Below are 9798 nucleotides of genomic sequence, written 5' to 3'. Positions count from 1 at the left end.
AATTAATTTTGTCGGTAAATGATTCAAGTGCTAACGGATCTCCGTTGTAATTTTCCCTAATAATTGAGGCACAAAGACTAATAAAGGATTTCTTCTGTTCAGGGGTAGCCATGTCTAAAAATTCTTTAAAAATGGTCGAAATATTTGGCGAACTGGTAGCTGTTGACGGCTCGTCGGATACAGTTAGCAGATCTTTAAATGATGGAAGTGAAGTACTTCTTTTAAGACTGAATTGTACCGAAGCGTCTGACTTGACGTCACTAAACTCTTCTTCTGACTCAGAGTCAGCTAAGTCTGATTGGCGAAGTAGCGATAAGCTATCCGGTGGAATCCTAACGCGACAATTCAGTTTAGTAAAGCACTTTGCTAACTGTTCCTTACAATGGGTTAACTTAACTTGAACTTCCTTGAGATTGCAGGTATGAGCCGAACTATTGCCAATAACTTGTATCAAAATATTATTGTAAGCTGTGATAAGCGAATATTTGTATTCGTTTAATTTTTTCGCATTCGTAGACAACGGTCTATTTTGTAAAATGCGCTTAGTAATCTTATCAAAATCTGCTTTATATGCTTTAAATTCTATATCGAATTCGCTCATAACCGGCTAATCTCAAAGAAGTGGAGGCCCAAACTTACAAAACAAGCTATCGCTCACCATGTTCAATAAAAATGTAAAAAAATAGGGACGTTTTCATGCAATGGGAATATTGGGTTATATTCACATGCAGTTGCAAAAATTTTAAGTTGGTTTAAAAATTGTTTGTATTTAAGAAATAATTGTCGTGTCAGTTACACATGTACATCGGTATATGGTAAAAAGTAGTAAAGTAGGTATGTTGAATTAAAGTTTGGTATTTTGAATAAAAAGCATTGAAAAATGGAATCGATAAAAATTTAGCAAAAACCGTATTAAGTCAGTTATACCTAGATGGATACAATAATCATTTTAGTTATAAACATTTTGAAACTTGGAAATTGAAAATTTTATGAAAAAAGAAAAATTTGCCAAGATTGCATTATGAATATGTATAAAAAGAGATGTATTAATCACATCTTGAAATATTTATTTAAATAATTGAATAATGAAAATGAATTTGAAAAAGGGGTTGAATTCCTCACGTCACTTACAGCTAAATAATGAAAATGTAGTTAGAAAAAATGGGTTTAATACCGTAAATCGCTTAAATCTAAATAATGATGACGAAGTTAAAAAAATGGGTTTAATCCCCTGAATTTCGTATAGCTAAATAATGAAAAAATGAATTTGACAAATGGCTTTATGCCTTGAATCACTTAAAGTTGAATATTGAATTTGAAAAAAATATGGCTTTAGTGCCTTGGTTCGCTTAAAGCTAAATAATGAAAATGGAATTTGAAAAATTGCTTCAATGCCTTGAATCACTTAAAGCTAGAAAATGGGAATAAAGTTGTAATATAGGTTTAATACCTCAAATCGCTTAAAACTAAATATTTAAAATGAATTCGAAAAGTGGCTTTAAAGCCTTGAATCATTAAAGCTAAGTGTTGAAAAATGAATTTGGAAAGAGGAAATTTAAGTAAAGTAATGTGCCACTGTATTACAGTATTAAAATATAACTGACTAAGTACATATGTATAGTGTATGAAATTAAACTTAAACGAACCACACGCTGCTTGGCTCCCTCGCTGCCGTCTCATTCATCGCCCTAGTCTGCTTCTTCCCAAAAACGTACGTTTGAAATTTTGGTGGTGTTGTCTTGTAGTTTGCTGAATTCGTGTGCTTTTGCAACGCACAACTGTATTTTAGGTGTCGTGACGTTCGTTAGCACATAGCGGTTTATAGCGGTGCTGTACCGCTTCTTTGTTTGGCGTCAGTCGCTGTAATACATATACGTAACGGTGTATGCTGCTGCTGCTGTTGTAGGTGGCAGCAGGGCTCCCCGTTATATCCCGTTATGTATGGCGTTATGCGAGTTATTTCGTACTGCTGTCGTTGGTGCTGGCAGGGCTTCCCGTTATGTGCAAAAATGCACGGGACGAAAAGGCAGCGCGGATTTGTGCGCAGCGCTATACGGGTGACGTTGTACAGCACCCCGTTATTGCCTACCGCAATGAAACTCTGCTCGCCACCACTACCAACACTGTATTGCGCCCGAAGCCCATTAGACGCGCCTGCCGTCCAGGGTGTCAAAAAAAAAAATGTTGCCTCATGCGTCCTGTCACGGTCGCCATGTTCAGCCCGCTCATTTGGTTTTTCAAAATATAAACTTGTTAATTTGGCACTCGCTTACCCGTTCGTGCTGAACGCCGGTTCCGGTAGCTTTCCTGGTCACAATTCCTGCTTTACAATGGGTGTTCCTTCAGGGGCTGCTCCCACCCTGGGAAAAGTAGCGCTCAAGTTGCTCGGTACTCTGCTGGCCGACTAAATAAAAGTTTTGCCAATAACACGCGCGAAAACTACTAGCGAATGAATTAGAACCAAGGAATGAAACCGATTCAAAATAACGTTCCGGTTTGGGTTTCGGTTTTGCCAAGTGCTTCGGTTTTGGTTTCGTTCTTCAAAATTTATTTCCGTTTTGGTTTCGGTTTCGTTCCGGTTTCGGTTTTTCACAGAAATTTTGTTGATATTATTTAAATCACAATGTCTTAAACGTTGAGGAAAGAAAATCGAAAATTACAGTTCACTGATAATATCAACACTAGGTTCTTTCCCTAACAATCCGGACCGGATTTGGTAATTAGAGAATAAGAGAAACATTTTCTTTCAAAAATGGAACAAAGTTGAGAAGTACGGAAACGCAAAAACCCACATTTCGTGCCCACAAGTCGAGAAACAGCTGATTCACGTTGTTCTTGTTTTTGTCACTTATACCATGTTCTGACCGACATCGGAAACATGTTTTCGTTGCTAAAACTGGTTTTGGACCTAAAACTTGTGTTTTCGTCCATATAAAATCTGTTAAACGAAAACCAGTTTTCGCTGAAAACTACTTGAAAACTCACTTTCCACTCATTCCAATCGGTGTCTTCACTAGTTTTTTTCGATTATTTATCGAAGTGGAAGTCATAATTGATCATCTTTAATACGCCATTTCGGATTTATTGTTAATTGCCTGGCCAAAGCAAAATAAGAATGAAAGTTAAAGGTTGTAAATAAAGAGAAAAAGAAGGAAAAATGTTTTGGTTTCGGTCAGAACATGGTATTAAATGCAAACACTTGGAAATTGAATTTTGGTTTCACAAATTTGATTTTAAGTACATAGATTGAAAATACATCAACAGGTCATTCACTTTTCCTTAAAAGCACCAAGTAAATGCAGGCAACATGTAAATACAATACAGCTGATATGCACTTTGACACTTTCTCCATTTATACTCGGAGAAAATTTCGGGCTGTTTCGGGCAGGAAGAAGAATACACTTACGATCGAATACGCTCGAATTTTCGCTCTCTATTACCCATTTTGTTGAGTACAGGCATGATTTCTGGGCTATTTTGGGCACACGCGGGAAAGAAACTACTTAAATAAAATTAATCGATTATCGATTCACAACAACAAAGTCATCAGCAGATTTTTGCGAAAAGTTACCTTGCCATACTTATTTACTACTTAACAAGAATTTTAGCAAAATGTTGCTGATTTTGGTTAAATAAATCATTTATTTCAAAGAAATTTTTATTTATTATTTTTGTAAATTTCTGGAAACCGATTGAAACCTGTGATTGAAATGGTTTCGGTATCGTTCCTTTTCAGGTCAAGATAACGGTTACGGTTTCGGTTTCGGTTTTGAAAAACGAAACGGTTTTAAACGGTTACGGTTTCGGTTTGGGTTTCGGTTTCATTCCTTGATTAAAACGTCTTCATTTTGTTGAAATTAACTTAGCTCGTTTTATTTAGTTTTAATATAAAATTTGGTACAACCGGCTTGAAAGAGTGCGTATATCCAATTGAATTGATGTTCGTTTTTTCACTCGGGTTTATCTACCTGTGGAACGTATGTTCCAAACAGGGCTACCAACATTACGGCGGCGCTGAATAGTGCTGCCGTATTGTTAGCGATGTCATTACAAGCCATATGAACAGTTGATATGCTAAAATAGAGGGACTACATGTTCAAATGAGGAATTCAATGGTATCGAGTGGGATGCATATAATACGTTTTTTCATATGAAAAATTATGGTGAGATACTGTAAACATACTGTTGTGATACTGTTAAGCATATGAATTTATAGCAAGTTGGATTTTCATACATCTTTCCATATACAGTTTTACAGATGCTGGGCTACCTATTGAGGGTTTTTGTGTTTTAGTGCTTTTTTAATATAAAAACCCACCGAAACAAAGGAAAGCGGCATCTCGACAGTTTCAACTATAAAATTATTTTGTAAGATTTGTTTAAAAAATTTTATATTTTCAAAACAAAAGTCTAATATTCATCAAATTTGAAAAATCAGCTTTTTTAGATGGATTCAACGGACAACTTTCAAATTAATGACAATGGTAAGCTAACATTTGATTTGAAGTAGAAGTGTACATATGTACATATTTTTACTAATAAAAATGCTACGTTAGGCTTATTCATAGAAGCTGTGCGTCAAGACCAAGTCTATGGGACCTACGGCTGAATTCCTACCGAAACCAAACCCTCAGAAGTAAAGCTTGGCAGAAAGTTCTTGAAGAACTGGGCAAGAATCAGTTTATAGGGCTTTCGCACGAGGCGATTTTTCAGGCAACTTTTAGTTGAAAGCAAAAATCGCCTCGTCCGAACGGCCTTTCAACTAATCGCTTTCAACAAAGTTGGTCGCCAGCCAACTTTGAGCTCGTTCAACTTTTTTTTCCTTGCAACCCTGTGTTTGTTTACATTCTGTATCAGTGTTGGGAAATTAAATTGTTCCTTCAGTACGAAATCTATACAAAAAATGTACTTTTCGGCTATAAATTGTATACACTTTTTAATTCGCTCATATATTTTCTTAGTACATTCCCTTCAAGACCAATGAATTTATGGTATTCATGAGAAAGTTTTATTGTTTATGTACATACGTTTACGTAGTTTACACTTTTACAAATTGATTCCACGTGCACATGTACTGCATTTAACGCAAATATGTATGCACACATTTTCAGGTATACATCTTAACAAAAAGCATATTTAAGTTATTATTAATGGATAAAAAGACATTTTCCTTTGGATTCAGTACTAAAATTTGACATTTTAATAGCATTTCAAGTGCTTATCAAAACTTTACGACAAGATTTGACCATTTATCTTAATAGTATTCAATTTTAATTATTTTTTTGTAAAAATACGGTTTATATTTTAAGAAAAGCTGTACAAATTCAAGGTTCAAACTTTGTGCAACATTAAAAAAAAAACCAACACACTTTCGTAAAAATTTCGAGCTTTTTAATTCGATTTCCTAGATTTATTTTGAGCGTGCGGTTTTTTAGCCCATTAAATTTTAATATAACTAAGTTTTTTAAGATTTCTTTGATGAAGGTGTTGCTAGTTTTCTCCATATAAAAAAATCGTCGGACACACTTCGTATGGAAGAAAATGGCTGACATCGTCGACAAAAAAAATGCCAAGTTCAACGGTAAGTCCCAGCTACTTTAAACTTGAACTTTATTATACTAAAATTGAATGGGCTAAAAACTAAAGAATATTAATAAAGCTCGAAATTTTTACGAAAGTATGTTGGTTTTTGGATGTTTCGCAAAGATTTAATCTTAGGTTTGTACAGTTTTTCTTAAAGAATACATTATATTTTATAAACAGATAATTAAAATTAAAGAATAATAAAATAAATAGTAAAATCTTGTCAATATGTGAGTGCCGTAAAGGTATTATATTTACGAAAATCTCTTCTTATAACTAACGAAGACTTTGTTTCTATATGAAGCTGACTTCGACATTTTGTTTTAATAAAACTTAGTATCGAAAAGTTTCTTTAAAAATTTGACTAGGCTATATTATACTGGTTCGTTGAAGCCATTTTTCAAAATTACAAAGGTAAATACGAACAGGCGAACCAAAGAGAACACAAAAAATTTCTTGCTGTGAATTTTCAGAGCTATATATTTTTAGTATTCATTACAAAATTTTACTAAAAAGTACTGCGTAGTAGGAAAGTATATTGTAAATGAAATTGTATAAAACAAGTACAATTGTACCAAAAATGCCAACACTGTTCTGTATCATACTTTTTTTCTTTTTTACTTTTTTACTCTTATTTATCTTTCAGCTTCGCTAAAAGCACTTCTACCAACGCTTGGCTTACCAAATTTATGCCAATTGATCAAATTTTGCGATTTAAATTCATTTTCAATAATGTAAATAACGACTCGTGTTGAATCGAAAATCGCCTCGTCTGAATAGGGATGGCAACTTTTTCACTTTCAACTTCTCATTCAACTACGTATTCAACTTTTGTTGCCTGTAAAATCGCCTCGTGCGAATGCCCTATTACATACATATCTGTGTTCGTATGGAATAGTAGCTTACGTCAAAAGGCTGGCTTTAGTATAATACGCTGCATACGATTGCGAATGACTCACTTAGGCAAATTTACGTGCAAGAAATAGTTCCGATACTAGCAAGTCAATATTCTTATTAAGTCTCACCAAAAAATTCCTTGTCGTTTAAAGGATAAAGGGAATGCCGCATTATACTAAAGTCAGCTTTCCGACATAAGCTACTATTCCATACGAACACATATATGTACATATGAACATTTATTATATTGCATCTAATCAATATTATAGGTATTGCTGCATCTCAAGACAATGTAAAGGCCATAGGCAAGCGATGGAGTTCCCTAAGGTATCGATATAGCAAGTGGAAATAATTCGGTACCAAGAGTGGATCAAGTGGAGAAATCAAGTTTTTTCCACACTCAGCACAAATGGTGTTTCTCAACGACTCGATGGTCACTCGAAAGTATGTATATTTATATATATATATATATATATTACGGTGGGCAGGAAGCAAAGATAGGTTGCATAAAAATGTCGACAAAAACTGAAAGCAGGGTTGTATTTGTTGATATTTTTAGGTTAAGAATCCCTTTGAATTGAAATCCTAGCTGCTCCTGTTTTAAAGATATCCACATTTTACATAGTTATGATAGTACCGACTTTTGCGAAAGAGAAAAACATCCTTGTGCATTAAATATTCAACAATGTATGTGTGAGTAAATGTGTGTATATATATTATGTGAAAATATAAGTTTATGTAAGTTTTTAGCCGGTTTCAATCGTTTCCAAGGCGCACCACGTAGAGGCAACTTACTTTGCACCTCTTTGTTCTTTTTTTGGTTTTATTTTTTTATATTTTTTTCTTGCTTTATTTTTTTATATTTGTTTTTTGTTCCCTTTTATTTTTTTGTTGGCTTACATGACGACTACACTTTCGCACACTCGGTCGTGATATTTTAATTCGTTTGGCGTACAAAAATTCACTTCGAGTAGTTATTTTCTGTGTTTCTGGTTGATATTTTCGGGAAATATTAGCAAAAACCTGCAATTTTTAAAATATAGACTGTGCTGCAACAATTCTAGGCATTATCTTTCAGTAATATCTCTTCTTTTCTTTCCCTGAGATTTGTTTTGTGCATGCACACAGAGACTTTTTACAATTTCGCCATATTTTATAGTTAAAACGCTCACATTTATTGAATTTTAATGCAGTTATCCACTTTTTAATAATTTCCACAGATTTTATGCAAAAAAAAAATGCGTGTGTAACACCGTACACTTGATAGAAGGGAAACTTCTTAAAAAAGATGTGAGTACCAGATACCTACTCACGAAATTGGATGTGTAAACATATGTTTACGGTTCGGCAAAACATTAGGAGATTGAGTTACATACATATGTAGGTTTGGTTAGAAATCAAACAATAATTTCATTTCATCTTATTAATTTTCTGATATACATATAATATATTTATTAATTTTCCGGTAACACCACCTTACATGAATTCACGCTTCTAGCATCCATAGGACCGGGTTGTAATAGAAGTAATTGTATGTTTAACAAATAAATGAAAATGTTTATAATGCAATCAATAGATCCTTACGAATTCGCCATTACCAAGGCACTAAGTAACGTACGCACTTTTGTTCGCAAAATGCATTTATTTAAGTTGAAAGACGACAAATTCCTTTGTGCGGCATTTATTCTTACTCGCTTTATATCTTCCAAGGCGAATTCATATATTCTTATCACGAATTCATCTATTCATGTAGTAGCAAAAGTATAAAAACATAAAATTACGTTATAAATTAAAAGCAAAGGTATCACATGTATGCGTAGTCCAATTCACGAAATCATTTCATCGATCTGAGTAAAAACTACGTGCATAAACTCTGTTTAGCGTTAATTGTAATCATGAAATGGAGTTCATTCACTAAGTTTTTACTCAAACGCATGAAATGATTTCATGAATTGGCCTACGCATAATGGTAGTAAATGACAGAATGAATTACAACAAACACATCCTTTTGACATAATGCAAGCCGAAAACGTTGGTACAAATCAATCCGCAATCAAGTTGGACGTTTTGCCCACAAACATTGCAATTTTGCGAGCATTCTCATTGTAAAATTTCATTTTTACAATTTCATAGTTTCGGCTTACATTTATAAAATTTAACGAAAGCACGTACCTATTCCGGCTGAGTTATCCATTTTCGGTTATTTAGTGTACAAAATAAACGCAAATTAATGAGTTTGTACAACATGGCAATTAATGTAGCGATAAGTTGTACAAGTTGCCAGAAAATCCAAATTTTTTGATCTTTCATACAACCAAGACATAAAATCATTCAACAGGCCCACAAACGGTGCAATCTAGAGCAAAGCAACACCAAGTTGAAGCAACGTTCGCTACGTTTATGGCTTTCTTTAAGAAACATCGGGCGAAAATTTCAACTGCTCCTGTAACACTACCTTATATAAGTAGGCCTTGCTATCATCCTCACATATGTTATCAGAGTATACCAACGAAATACGAGTTAATACAAGGAGATAGCGAGAGCACAAAACTACTCTAGAAAATTACACGCCCAATGACAAACATGAACAAATGTACCAGAAAAACAATTTTTGACAATCAGTACAGTTCGCATTTATATCAACGAGCAGCTTATTACATTTGTTTTCGTTTGTACTACATATGTGCATATATATATGTACACAAACATATGTACATACACAAACATATGTACATACACAAACATATGTACATACGTACAAATATATATACAATATGTACATACATGAACACATTGCTGTCCATAAGTACATACATATGCCCATCAGTGCATCAATGAAGCCTGTTTGCTTCATCATAAATATATCCACACAAACATATGTACATATGTGCGAATGGATCATTTATTGCATCATTTATACATATATTGCTTGGTAGCGGCAGAGCTGAAATGCGCAATGAGTTCGTTCATACATACATATATATGTATACATACATACGTGCATTCAAACATGCATATATACATATGTTGGTACTCGTACCCATCATGCGTCGCTTTATTTCTTTTTTCCCCTTCCCTGTACTACCTATATCTTCCCTCGAACTCATGTAACGTTTTCAGTTTTAAAAATTTCACTCTCCATTTTTGCGATACCGCCGCCTAAGAAGTTTCACTTCAAAAATACGATTTGCAGATAACGACAAGTGTGCAGATCTCCTTTGATCGAGCATGTGCTCGGCTCAAAATTTCAGGGCGAGGCGATAACGCAACTATGATTGGACGAAAAGTGTGCAGATAGCCTAATTTTCTAACCAGTTA

The sequence above is a fragment of the Rhagoletis pomonella genome, unplaced genomic scaffold, assembly GCF_013731165.1.
Source record: "Rhagoletis pomonella isolate Grant_MI unplaced genomic scaffold, Rhpom_1.0 Rhpom_scaffold_00001, whole genome shotgun sequence".
Taxonomy (NCBI): domain Eukaryota; kingdom Metazoa; phylum Arthropoda; class Insecta; order Diptera; family Tephritidae; genus Rhagoletis; species Rhagoletis pomonella.
Note: the sequence above shows the minus strand (reverse complement) of the source record.